Genomic DNA, 14,991 nt, shown 5'->3' on the forward strand with positions numbered 1-14,991 from the left:
GAGGCAGCCCTGATAATGTTCAAGCGCTCGCTCTCCAAGAATGGGCTGCAGTACACAACCGTGATGTCCGATGGAGATAGCCGCACCATGCACGGCTTGAAGGAAAAAGGCGTCTATGGGTTTATCCCCTGAGGCCAAGAAAGTTTGCCTTCCAGCTACATTTATTTTCCCCAAAAGACTCTTTTGAGGGCCAACAACATGATGCATTTGCGGAAAACGCACTGCGCAGTGTCCCACCCCTGTATCCTCTCAAACTTCCAGCATAAAAACCGCGAATGAAATAGCCTCACCAAAGAACAAAAAAGGGGGGCACCTAAAGCAAGTTTCACCCTCACACTTTTGCCGTACACAATATTCTGGGTACCACAGTGCACTGTAATAGATGATGGCACTTCACGAAGGACTGTTGCAGTTTTCACGACGCCAGCAAGACACCACCAGATTTCACAACGCTAACAAAATGCCAACAGATTCGAAGTCGATAAATTTTGCTAAATTCCTGTTGGGGTCCGTTACTTGGCCTTTTGTATCTCCAGTTCTAGTTGACATTTTTGGAATGCAAAGACAGATTTGAAAATGGGAAGAACATGTCTTTGTTACTGGGAAATTTTGAAGCTACACTACTGATGGTTCATCTCATAACACATGGCCAAACTTCAAATGCAGTTTTCTCAGTTTCATATTTTTGGTCACTTCCCTCAGCCTTACGCAGCTTTTTGGAAACTTATTTTTGCTTCATAAGGTCAATCTTGGTACCATTTTTTTCAGTACAGCCCGAGGCAGCCGATGACATTCTTAGTTTTTCTGTTTAGGCTACGCATAAATGATGACTTGCAGTTATTTTGATGAGCCAAAATATCCAATACTGCCATTTTTTGTACTTGACATATTTTTTTAGGATGCCGTGACTTTAGAGAAAAACGAAGAATGTCATCGGGTATGGGAACTCTCTGGCTATACATTCATGTAATTAAAAGCGACAAAATGCAATGCGAAAGTTCATTAAAGCTGCGTAAGAAATTACCTAATTGCGGTTTAGACTTTGTATGATAACTTTTGAACTAACAGCACCAGCTCAAATATAATTGCATATTTGAAATCTACAGAGAAAAGCACATCAGTGTGCAAATTTTCATAAGTTTCTACCCATAAATAAAAATGTTAGTTTTAAGACCCTCGTCCCCCCTTAAAGGCAGCGATACAGCCAGCCCGGCGATCGAGTCACTCGGCTCCGGCGACCACGCAACGTTGCGTCATATCGGTGCCTCGCGCGGGGGAGCGCTGAGCTTTCGGAGCGTTCGTGACTCCGGCGAAACCCTCGCCGCTGCAGAAACGAGTGGCCGTGACCTGGAACGCTGCGAACAGGCGGCGCTACATACATGTACGCGCTCAGAGGAAAAGGCGGCCACGGCTGGAGGAGAAAAAAAAAAAGAAAAAATACAATGCTGCGTTGAGGCGTTCTCGGCTTCGTTGACGGAGCTTAGATAACCCATCGGAAACTAAGAAAAAAAAACTGCTATAATAATCAGAGATTTGGGGCTGGAGTTGGAATGAGTCGTCCGGAGTAATTTTTATCACAGAAGAGGACGTACGCTGGCTCCTGAGTACTGGCAATAGATTGAAATTAATTTGAAAGCAATAATCTAGCACCTCAACGCGTTTTCCTTTTCCTGCGCGCAGTTCTCTATGTATAAATTCCTATATATATGTAGACAAATACTATTTTCACACTAATTTTAACGCACCGACGCAACGCAGGCGATGAGGCGCACCGTAGTGGAGGGCTCCGGATTAATTTTGACCACCTGGGGATCTTTAACGTGCGCCGAAATCTCGTACACACGGGCGTTTTTTTTTTCTGTTTTTCGCCTCCATCAAATGTTTTTGTTGATAAGTCGCAGTTACTTGTAAACTTTTTGCACTACCCTTTGTGTTTCGTTCATCCACCTCGCTTCTCCTATTCTCTTTCTGGCTGTTCTTTTTTATTTTTTTACTTGTCCCCCCCCCCTTCCTTGTGATAGCGGCTTGCTCTGGTCGGATCGTATAAATCGACAGGTTTACTGTGATACACCTCCAGTAAAAATTTCGCTGAAGCCGCAATGCTACTGACGCAGTGACGCAAGGCCGAGGACCTGTGTCATGCCGTCTGTGACCACGTTCACAGCGTGGATTGGAGCCATATTTTTGCAATTCCGAAATAAAAAAATTGTTCGTGTCTGTCCGTTCGTACGTATACCTCATGAAGCACCGTCGTCACCGTTGTGATCAACTCCTCAGTTACGCGATGGACGAAATTATGAATGGGGGCCACGACATCATTCCTTATTAGGGACGGCGGAGAAGTAGGAGCCTGAATCAATATCCGTCTCTTCGTGGTGGTCAGTGGCATTGGACAGAGGAAAACATGGGGGTGATATCAAAACCATATTGTTTGTATCAAAAACCATACCAGTAAACCATCACCCGTCATCGTATTCTATAGTCTTACCAATCACTTCAAATAGGCATCGGTCCTGAATTTGTTTAGCTGCAGTTAAACTGCACTGCGCGCAGAGTTGAGCTTTTTATTTGATTTGGTTGACTGTGGGGTTTAACGCTTCACAGGCGATGAGGCGTGCAGTAGTGGAGGGCTTCGGATCAATTTCTACCATCTGGGGAGGCTTCAACGTGCGCCAAAATCTCGAACACAAGGGCGTTTTCGCATCCATCAGAAAAGCGGCCGCCGCGTCAGGGAATCGAACCCGCGTCCTCGTGCTCAGCAGCACGACGCCATAGCCACCATAGTTGAGCCGCATCTTCTCCGGCTCATATGCTTCCACCGCTACCCGAGGCGGAATTTCCTTGTTGCAGTGGTCACAACTGTGTGCGAGCATAAACGCCCTGAAATTTTTTCCCCTCCTCTGCGTGATGGGCATCCGTCATGACCATATATGGACAAATCGTGGTTTTTGCGTCACGCCACCTATGCTGATTTTTTTACGAAACGAGTTCCTTGAAGCTACCTCGATAAAATACGGGTTATAGCGTGCTTGTCAGCGAAAAACTGATCTTGTAGTGGGCGCGGACCGTATTTTACCGGAATGGTATACTGTTTACCATTGTGGGTAGTGACAGCCTTGAAACCATGCACCACTGACCATTATTTCCCGCCACAGTTCACCATCACAGTAATCGACATCATAACAACCTTAGGTCTAACAAAGATATAGTTTACGGCGGTTTTATTTTTCTTGTGCTCTGCTTCTGAGCCCGAACAAATACTAAAAAAAAATAAAGCTTTTTTTGGCATAGCTTAGGGGGCAGGGTAACGTGTCCCCTACATTATCACTTTACACACATTACATTATCCTTTACATTACATCATCCCTCGTTGGCGAAAATGACGGCGATATTTTAACTACATATGTACAGCTGCATACAGTTTGCAGATCACGGCCGGTTTTGCTTTTGGTAGCGCTATCCTCTGCATGAAGGTAAAATTGATTGGTTGATTGTTTGATCGATTAATTATGGGGTTGAACGCACCCAAACTACACAGGTTATGAGGAGTGCCGTAGTGGAGGGCTCCGGATTATTTTTGACCCCCTGAGGACCTTTAAGGTGCGCCGAAATGTCCAACAAACGGGAGAGGGTAGAATTAAGAACGAGCATGTATATACAGAGTGTTAGGTGCTGTTTTGTGACAATCACGCGGGGCATAATACTGTAGACCCTCTTCGTCATGGTTCAATCGGCCTATTGCTCCTGGGATGTTTGGACGCGTGGAGACCCGAATATTCGGAATCAGGACGGATGATTTATGAGAGAATATACCTTTTATAGCTTTGTAATAGCCCGTGAATTATGCCTATGGTTTAAAACCGTCGCGCGCGCACTCCTTCGGCGCAGTATCTATGCACACTTACGCGACTTCGGTGGCTGCTAAGGCAGCGAGCCCCGAGGGCTAGGTGATTCGGGTAAGATTCCACGCACTGCGCGGCGGAAAAGCACGCTCGGAATATTACCGAAGTGCTTACTTAACCTTGCGTTTTTGTCGGCAACGCGCAAGTGTTGTCGCACTGTACAGAAAGGTGCGGCACGCCCTGCAAACTCACACGAATGCAGATCGGCTTCCCGAGCGTAGTCACCGATAAGGATCGCTGCAGTGATAGCCCAAGGCGCTTCAGAGAGAAAAGAGAAAAAGGAGATAAGCGCCAGAAAACAAGTGGCCGAGGGTGAAGGGGGGGGGGGGGAGCAGGAGGGGGAAACAGCAAGCAGGAAACAACAGCGGCTTGTTTTCTGCGAAGGTTGACAACCTACCGAGGAAACAAACAAGACGTGATGGACGGGCCACCGACCGTGGAGTGCACAAGCCTCACGCAACGATGCGTTCTCTGTCTCCTGAGAGAGCTTAGTTTGTTGTCCGCGCCTGTTTGCTAGGCGTCTGCTGAATTTTGCAGACGCGTGCTGCGCGCGAGTGGGATCGGCTGATTGCTGCCGGTGATTCGGAAGGAGACGCGTACGGGATATTCATTCATTCATTCATTCATTCATTCATTCATTCATTCATTCATTCATTCATTCGTTCGTTCGTTCATTCGTTCATTCATTCGTTCATTCGTTCGTTCGTTCGTTCGCTCGTTCATTCGTTCATTCGTTCGTTCATTCGTTCGTTCGTACTTAGTGCATTCTGTTCTGAACAGTTATTTTGGATCAGGTACTTAAATTATCCCCTCTGCGTGTGTCTGCTGTAACGTAGTATTTTGGTTACATATCCGCTACTATAGCATGAAGATTGGAAGTGAAGAGTCGATGCGTTGAAGAGGGTTTAAAAGTTAACTTGGTTACTTTACTGGTAACATTGATGAAATTTGTCACATACAAACTTGAAACAATTACACTTATTACATAGATGAAAAGACAGTCAATAGATTCAGAGTACTCAACGAAACATGGTTGGCGGGCGAAGGGCTCCCGGCGTCTGGCCCCGACGATCGGCAGCAAGCGGCTCTCCTGGTGTTGCTCTCTCTCCTCCTCAATCGCCAGAGGGGCCGCGTTATATTTGCTTTGGGGGGACGCATTGGGGGAAAAAGCGCATCCTAGCGTGTGCGGACCGGGTGGGAAAAGGCTAAGGCACACCCGCAGCCAATCAGGAAGACGCTTCTTAGCTCCAATCAGACATGTCCCCGCCAACGTGAAAATGACCAAAAACACAGACACAAGGTTTCGACTCGAAAGCGCGCACTCGGAGAATTACGGGCGTAGAGCAAGTAGTTAGACAAAACACACTAAAGTAAACAGGGGAAAAGGGAAGGTCGTCTGAAGAACACGGAGCCCGAAGGCGAGCAGCGCACACGCCACAGGGGGAATGGAACGCCGCGGCCGCGGTAATACAAGCCGAGGCGAGGGTTCGCTTCCCCCAACAGCCGTCGTCTCCCGGTCGGCCGACGGGCAGACACACTCGGCAACACGTTTCTTAGAAAAGCGGGGCCTCGGTGGCCGAGCCGCGTCCGAAGCGCTTTTACACACAACACTTTGGAGGAAGAGCCCCGGCGGCGGCACAGAACTAAAAACAACTAGAAAACATCATCAGTCCTCCGCTTCGCGACACCTTCCCCGACGGAAAAAAGAGTGCCCTCACTCTTGCACAAAGTCTAAACCATAAAAACACATTTTCACAAACTGACGGTGATACTCAAATGACATGGCATACGAACTCAAGAAGAAGAAACACAGACTCAAACACAGGAGTCGACAAACTGTCTCCGCTGAATCAGTCAATGCACAACGGTCACTTAGTGGAGTTCCGTTCTTCATTTCACGCGCGCACAGTGTGTTGTCCAGCACCCGCGAAAACATTTCACTTACACGTAACAACAAGAAAATAACAACACGGACACCATGAATAACATAGGAAAATCATACACACTGTAAAGGTTACATCTTCTAGAAATCGTAAGACAGCTACACTATTCAGGCCATATGCCGAGTTCTGAACAGTACGACGCGAAATAAAATAGCCTACCCTTCGAAACAGATCGCATAAAACACAAGATAAAGTAACCTCCTAGCCAACTCAAAATAATCTGCAAATCAAAACCCAAGTGCAGTCTGAGCAATCGCCGCTCGAGCAACAACGGCCCTTGCACATAGATTACCACAAACGGCTTAAATGAAGGCTCTACAAGACAGAAATAAAATTATATACAAGAGCTCACTCTATTGGAGTTATATCTCACGAACAAGTGGAAACCTACGGGCACTAGCAATTGTTGGTCACTTAACCCGGCACATTTTTACACTCACCCCTACCTGTTCTAAAGCCATCCTTCCCGTCTATTATGACAAGAATACCCAAAGTAGACCGCAACGCTTCTTAAAACATCGGCAAACAACTCAAAGGAACGGCTAAGAAAATGAGCTACTTGAAAAACGGCAAAACATCGAAACATAAAAGCTACAAAATGTATAACTTGGCGGTCGCACACATGATACAAGAATGTTGGCGCCTGGAGAGGCTTGTAAGCACATTTCAGACGCTCTTCGTCAGTCAATACTCAGAAATAAACAATAAAACCGAACAAATCTCTACACATACTTATCATGAGCGCGAGCGTTAGAAATGATAAAGGTAAGACATGATAAAATAACAACAAAAAGACGTTAAAGCTACATAACAGTTACCGTTCATGCTTACGGAAGAAGAAAAGATTGTCACATGTCAGCAGCGGTGAGAAACTTCCGCCAACCCGACGCATTCGCAAAACTGCGCGCCCGCTAGCTCTCCCCGTCCGCGGCATCCCGGGCACCCCTGCTGGTGTCTTTGTACTGTACTTCGAGCAGCGGCGTGCAGCGTAAACATCTCTCAACTCCTCGTTTCCCTCAGGCCCCCAACCCCGAAGTGGCTGCCGTATTTGCTTCAAGACATAACCTAACTCCGGTGGAAAGGAGCCGAGGAAACGGATATCAGCAGTCTCTAATATAGCGAGATCTGCGTAAAAATCAGCCTTTGCATAGGCGCGTGGGGGTCTTCTTCGGGGCTCCTTCGCCGGGAGAGCCGAACGCTTGTGCCGTTAAGATTCTGACTACAAAGCTGTCCAACTCCCGCGCGAAGAGCCCACATACCCCACGAAAAAACGGCTGCACGCTCATAAATTTTTGCCTCAGCATCGACAGCGGCTAGTTACATAAGCAGGCTGGTGCTGGCAAAGCAAATGAACCAAAGACAACCAATCAGCGGGCGCCCCGGACACACGGAGAAGAAAAGCCTACAGGCCCACAGTCATGCGGTGCGCCGAGAGGCAAAAATCCCTCACCTTACTGCGTGCGCGGGGGGCTTGCCGCCGCGATGGAGTTCGGAGGCCGTGGCGACGCTCGGTCCGCGTCGGGGTCGGGGGCTCTCCCTCGCAGGAGCCGGTGGCGAGCCTGAGGGGCCCGGCTTGCCTCGGGCTGGTAGCGCGGTGACGATCGTGGAGTTAGACAGTCTTTTGCGCTGTCGCACATGTCGCTTGCACTTGCAGGCCACGGTGTGCGGACGGATGGCGCGAACTCAGATGAGGCCTGCTCGGCAGACTGGATGGAGAGGCCGACGACGAGCAGCAGGAAGATGAACGAGGAGAGGGGGGAGCCCATGATGGCAGAGGGGGTGTTCGCTACCCCGCACCTATCACCACTTTTGTAACGTAGTATTTTGGTTACATATCCGCTACTATAGCATGAAGATTGGAAGTGAAGAGTCGATGCGTTGAAGAGGGTTTAAAAGTTAACTTGGTTACTTTACTGGTAACATTGATGAAATTTGTCACATACAAACTTGAAACAATTACACTTATTACATAGATGAAAAGACAGTCAATAGATTCAGAGTACTCAACGAAACATGGTTGGCGGGCGAAGGGCTCCCGGCGTCTGGCCCCGACGATCGGCAGCAAGCGGCTCTCCTGGTGTTGCTCTCTCTCCTCCTCAATCGCCAGAGGGGCCGCGTTATATTTGCTTTGGGGGGACGCATTGGGGGAAAAAGCGCATCCTAGCGTGTGCGGACCGGGTGGGAAAAGGCTAAGGCACACCCGCAGCCAATCAGGAAGACGCTTCTTAGCTCCAATCAGACATGTCCCCGCCAACGTGAAAATGACCAAAAACACAGACACAAGGTTTCGACTCGAAAGCGCGCACTCGGAGAATTACGGGCGTAGAGCAAGTAGTTAGACAAAACACACTAAAGTAAACAGGGGAAAAGGGAAGGTCGTCTGAAGAACACGGAGCCCGAAGGCGAGCAGCGCACACGCCACAGGGGGAATGGAACGCCGCGGCCGCGGTAATACAAGCCGAGGCGAGGGTTCGCTTCCCCCCAACAGCCGTCGTCTCCCGGTCGGCCGACGGGCAGACACACTCGGCAACACGTTTCTTAGAAAAGCGGGGCCTCGGTGGCCGAGCCGCGTCCGAAGCGCTTTTACACACAACACTTTGGAGGAAGAGCCCCGGCGGCGGCACAGAACTAAAAACAACTAGAAAACATCATCAGTCCTCCGCTTCGCGACACTGCCATCCTGTTTGTTTGTGCTTGTGCGTCTTGTGTCTGTATAGCTTGTGCATGCGTGTGTCGTGGGATACGTGCGCGTCTGCGTGTGTCTGCGACGCGCGCCCCATGGTCTTCACCTCTATAATACTTAACAAACCAAGCGTTATCTAGGCTGACCCGTCCGGTTCATTAAACCTTTCTATTCATTCATTACTCGACGTACATGGATTTCGCATTTTATGCGTTAAATAATCAATTAAACACTTCGTTGATACGTTTATTCATTAGCGGGTGTATTCTGTTTCCTCTTTGTGCCTTTGTCTCAAATACAGCCTCAGCGGTGGAAAGTCAAACATATCGATTCGGGTTATGTAGCCTCTACTGACACTGAATTAATGGCAACCTCCCCCCACTCCTTTAGCCAACCTTCATCAAGTGGTCTCAGCCTAGTCAACGACGGCCTCAGTTATCGGCAGTATAGCCTGACTGGTATGGGCAATTCTGCCTTTTGCGGCCCTGTACGCCTGGTTTCACCCAACATTAGTACAAATAAAGTGGTTAGCTGGTAAAGTTGGTACAAATTCATAATCTAAGCGCAGTATACTATAAAAAAAAGTATTAAGTAAGACAAACAGGACGAGGGCCTGCCCAGATAGCGACTTTGCTTTAATATACAACGAAGCTGTAGCGAAACATCCGTCAGTTGAACATTCATAGGGCTTCAAGGATGTGGTTTTAGGAAATATTTATTAGTTTTACTAACTGAGGACATACCCTCGCAAAGATTACTTTTCCACATATTAAATACCTTCCTTTATAAGTTTTCTCGCATATTACATCATTCATTTGTTGCGGGCAGCATAACGACATTACCAAGATTGCCCGCACAGACTCAGAAATGCGTCTCCTTTGGACACATTGTCTCCAACGCGGCTGCATTCGTCCGCGGCACTCTCGGCAACCTCCGAGAAAGAAACCCAGGGGGCAAACACGAGAAGCGATCAGAATCGGAAAGTACGCAGGAGCAGGTAGGCGCAGAGGTGGACGAACTTTCGAACGTCCAGGAACACACACGCAGCATGCTCGCAGTACCGATGAATTGCCGGCGCCGCGTTCTCAAATGAGGAAACGAAACGGGCCAAGGCTTCCGTGCCATGCGTCTTGTGGCGCCGTGTCAAGCCGAGGCCCTCTCTCGGGCTCACGAAGGTGGGCCATAAATTGAGAGTTCAAACGAGCTACCACCACCAAAGAGGCAAGGTAAGCGGGAAAGGGGAAGAGGACGGCGCGCTCGAGTTGGAAGAGAGAGCGAGCGAGAGAGACAGATGCAACTCCTGTTCGGACAAACAAACACATGCGCAAGTGGTAAACACCCGGTATACCACGGGCGAAAAGACGAGACGCGAGGCAGGAGTAACAAGAAGCGAAGAGGAGCCGTGGAAGAAGAGAAGAACACGGAGAAGAGCGAGGACGTGCCTGTCCGGGCCTCGTTTATCTCTGGGGCGACCAACGACCGCGTTCAGGCGACTTGTGCCTCCAGTGCACCTTGCGAGAGAGACGTTGCCGGCGGGTTTCCGCTGACGAGAGGGGCTCTGTTTCCGCTGGTAAACAACGCTTCGCGGACCTTGTGGCGATGGCTTGAGGCAGATTGCAACACAGCGAGTGCGAATGGGAAGCAGATAACGGTGGCAACATTTTTGAGGATCGTTGTTTATAGTAGCCTTGGTAGTAGCAGGTTTTCACTCGTGAGGTCGTTCTCAAGCTGATATACTTGTCAACGCCAATTTCATTCCTGTAAATGGCTTGCGCAAAGCATCGCCACCGCTATTTCTGGTGCACTGCTCTTAGATTTTTCAACGCTGTTCGAGATAAGAGTGGCAGGTAAGTTCACGGTCTTCGATCACGCACACGTGCACTAACGTGGACACTATAGTGACGTCAGTGCAAGCAATCATCTGTACGCCGACTATTCGGTGAAATTTAGGTGGAAGGTGTTTGCCGACGCCCCGCTCACTCACTAAGCTTCGTTTTAAAAAGTCCTGCTTATCCCCCAATAAACGAACGATTCAATGCTAGATTGCATATAAAAGTAGATCCTACGTGCTTGGCGCCGTTGTATAACTTTTGTCGGTACTCCCGAGACAAGGCTGTACCACACCCCTTTCTGTAAAACTGTAAAAGCACGGGGAAAACGTCGTAAAGAAAAAAAATTGAGCCCAGACCGGAGGAGATCCTGGCATTAAACAGACACCGTCTGCGGGTAACTATCAATGCGAGCAAGTGAACTCCAGGAAGAAGGTAATTACTAAAGTGAGCAGAGACGGGAGCGGTCCGGCTCGGTTGCGCACTGATATGTTTGCTCAAGTCTGGCCACCGCACCGTGAAGACGCTTTCTTCGAAGAATCCGAATATCACACTCAAAATCAAGAACCCTAAAAATGCAAACCTCAGTCGACATTTTTTGTTCACCGCGTGACAAAACAAGTTTGGCCCAAACTCGTCAGCAGCCGCACTGGCGCGCAAAAAAAAAAAAAAAAAAAAAATCCGCAGCTTTGGATTGGGACAGCAGCTTCCCGGGGTGTTCAAAGCTTGTCATTTTTACTTACAGGCGTTTTGGCATAAGCACTTGCTCTCTGCAACGGCTTTCCCGATTTACAACAGCTGCCATCTACACAACCTGATCGGCAAAAGCACCGGAGCAAAAATATTTCCGCCTAATCGGCCTGTAAATCCTGTAGAATGAACTCTGACAGCTTTTATCAGCCACAGTTGTGGTCAAACGTGTCAAGCGGTGTGTCTTTATCGCCATGCGATGCTTCTGGACATCCTGCTCCAGAAGCCGCCCGAAAGTAAAGTCAAGGTTGTTTGGATGCCAGCTCACTCTACCCTCCAGGGCAACACGACCGTCCACGATGACCGCCAGAGATTCACATCACCCATGGCTATCCGAGGGCCATGAGTAGAGATTGAGCATAATTTGCCTAATTACGAAGAAAGCATATAAATTTCTATCCTCCCGCACACGGATCCCTAACCATGAGCCAGGAGCACTGTCTCCAGCTCCTCCAAACTAACAACTTTCCTCACTCACCCAAATTACACTTTATCTATCCAAAACAGTTCTCCGAGCTGTAAAAAGTTCTGCAATGCCGCGGTCACGATGTACCACATGGTACGGGAGTGTTCGGCAAACACTATAGGATTGCTAGAATCCAGTAACGTACGCAGCATTACATATCCGAGGTGACCGGACACCGAAAAATAAAAGGGAAAGAACAGAAAAACGGTGAAGTAAAAAACAAAGAAACAAAACAAACAGAAAATCATTTCAAAATACTATGTACTTTGGGACGCATAGGGCGCACTATAAATTCCTTTTCCTTGGCGGCATTAAAAATGGCTCATGTGTTGCAAGCAGACGTCGATGCGAGTATGTTTATTGGGTGCACCACTTTCCACAGCAAAATAATTATTAGTTGCCGTTAGATATTAGAACCAGCGTACTTGTTCTTACTCCTCCCTCCCTTGTTAGCTTCCTGTTAGCTTCCTTTAACAAAATGCCTACGTCTGAGCAGGTAAACTTTCCGCTATTTCCGCCGTTAAAGGGACTCGTAAACACTTTTTTTCGAATTATTAAATGCTTGCCGAACATACTCAACCAGCACATCCACTACTTACATTAGGACGTCGTAAAGTACCTCAGCCAAAAATTACTGCTCTGAGAAACTTGCTCAAAACTTTGTTTCTTTTCCGAGTCTTGGCGTTCTTCGAACGCTAGAATTACGTCAATACAGCGGTGTGGAGGCTAATGGCCAGCTTTCCTTCAGCTGCAGCAATGAACGCGTTCGATTGCAACCTAAAAGAGAAAGCCGCCAAAGCAAAGCCAGAGAACGGAAGGCATATCTGCTGTGACGAGCAAATCACGCATTGCCGCTCCGTGCTGGCGATAACTATAGCTTTCGCAGTTCTTGCAGAGGCGAACGAAAAGAGTGAAAGTGTTTATCGGAAGTGTTGCAGAGTCCCCTTAAGCTGATAATGGAGCTGAAGTGAACGGATCGCACTTACTTAGGCGATGTTCAGGCTACCGACGCAAAAGCCATTTCGTGATCAATGGACGTAAAAAAACGACGTGTCACGCAGTTCGATTGGCTGAATCGTGGAATGACGTCATTCTTTAAAGTTAATACGACAGTTGTGGCAACAGTCTGAACCCGTCCTTTCTGGTCACCCATCGACCATTTTCCCTCACGGGACTGCTGATTGAAGCCACCAAATTACCGACAGCCGTTTAAGAAAATGATGAGGCGATCACTTGACTTTAAGGAAGTGATATCCGAGCAGTTACGAATCGGTGACATCTAGTTATAGAACCTCTGGATTTGAAAAATATTTTCGCAAGCGTAACTACATCTCTAACGTGTTCATGCAGGTTGAAGCTTATTTATTTCTCTCTTATCGCCATGGGAGTTTAAACGGCAGAACGGCTCATAGACTTTTTCACCTGCACCTTGAGGGCCTATATGCTTTCCACTACGTAACAGATTTTGTACAGCTGCGAAATTTTTCCTCTCTAAACAACAAAAACAAAATAATACAAATAGAAATGGTCGCTATAGTGATATTAAGCTCATCCTCTAGATATCACCGCCACCTTTAAGTCAAATAAAATGCCCCGTGGTGAACATTTTCAGCGCTAACGTTCCGGTCTTTAATAGCCAAAAGCGGGTCGGTATCAAACAAACAGCCAAGCAAGCCTGTTGGGCGAACAAGCAAAAGAGAACTGGAGTGAGCGGTAAGCGATCGTTCAAGCGAGAGAGCCGGCACGACAGGAAGAACTCCGGGAAGCAAAACAAGCTAGGCGTATAACCCCGCCCGGAGTGGGCCGTTGGCTGGAGAGGAAAAACAGGGAAAGCGGTGTTGATGCAAGGTTCAAGCACCCTGAGTGCGACATCAACTGCGTATACGCAAACCTGTTGCGCGTTTCAAGCGGGATCGGCGCACCGCCAAGCGTCGCCGACTATATACGACTCGTCCTGCCGCTGTTATGTGGACCCGCGGAAACGCGGTCGTGGTGCCGTTCACCGCTGGCGCGATTTCGTCAGCCGCCGCGTTTTGCAACCGCCGCCGCGCAGGGTCATGCTTGGTCGCTGCGCAGAGCCGCGCGTGCGACGAGGTGCTTTTGCCGGTGGCAGTTGGCACGGGCACGCCGCTCGGAAACAAGGAAGCGCGCTGTCACCTGACCACGCGACAAAGACGCGCGCGCCTTGTCACGCGACCTGTCAACTCCCCCGACACGTGCGCAGCAAGCCTTCTTTCGACCCGACCGCGGCTCGCTTCTATAGAGTGGTGAAGAAGCCTGGTTCACTCTATCGCTGCAATATACATAGTTAGGAGGGGGGGAGGAAGACGACAGTCTTTTTTGGGCTACTCAAACGCGAAAATTTTGGTCTATCTGTCCGTCTGTCTCTCTGTCCGTCCGTCCGTCCGTCCTTCCTTCCGTCTGTCTGTCTGTCTGTCTATCTGTCTGTCTGTCTGTCTGTCTGTCTGTCTGTCCCTCGATTCAGCCGTCCGGACGAAGTTGTAAGAAGTCCTGACTGAGACGCTTATACACGCGAAACGTTTTCAATCAACTAAATCTAAAAACATGCTCCATGTTTGTCAACATTTTTCACCAGAAAGAAGACGTGATTAAGCATATTTGCGGAAAAAAAAAACACCAGTGCATAACAGCTACTTGCAGTGTTCTTTTATTAAAAAATAAATGCGTACTCGATTATTCCGATGGCAAATTAAAAAAGGTGGTTGGAATCAATGTTTTAACTAAAAATACCCAAAAAATTATGGTCATTCCTCTGTCATAGGAATGGGTAAAACACGAAAGTGAAATGTGCAGCGAAATCTGCAACTGAACATGATTTGCGGGTCGACGGCTGTCCTGTGGGTATGACGTCAGTATAATCTTGTTGAGTCCCGGCATAAAACACTTTTGTGATAAAATGCAAAACCCGAAAACGAACACCCTAAGTATAACGTACTTTAGTACTAAAAGTTGCTTCCCCGCAATAAGACCCTGTGTGCAGGGGTGCACCTTTTACAGGCCGCTTGCTTCGTTGTACTGGCGTCATTTCTGTGACGGACATGACGTCAGTGAAATCTGTGTATCCCGAAATAAAACACTTTCGTGTTAAAAAAAAAAAAAAGGCTGGCGTGCAAAACCAGCTCTCGTGGCTCGAGCATCAAGGCCCAACAGCCCCAACAGATGGCGCGCCAGAAGTGCGAAAGCGGGAAATTTGAATTCATCAACCTTGCAGCGGGTGGACCGAGGAAGGAAGGGAACAGCGAGAGAGGAGGCGGATGGAGAGAGCGGAGGCAGTTACGTGTCAGGGGAGGCAGCATTGATTGATGGCACAAACGTAACCTTTCTGTATAATATCTTTTCACACTTTGTATGTTTTGTTACGAATAATAAACTGCATAATAATAAAACTTAATTGCAC

This window comes from Haemaphysalis longicornis, unplaced genomic scaffold (assembly GCF_048455015.1).
Source record: "Haemaphysalis longicornis isolate Haplotype H1 unplaced genomic scaffold, Haemaphysalis longicornis Haplotype H1 scaffold_2, whole genome shotgun sequence".
Taxonomy (NCBI): Eukaryota; Metazoa; Arthropoda; class Arachnida; order Ixodida; family Ixodidae; genus Haemaphysalis; species Haemaphysalis longicornis.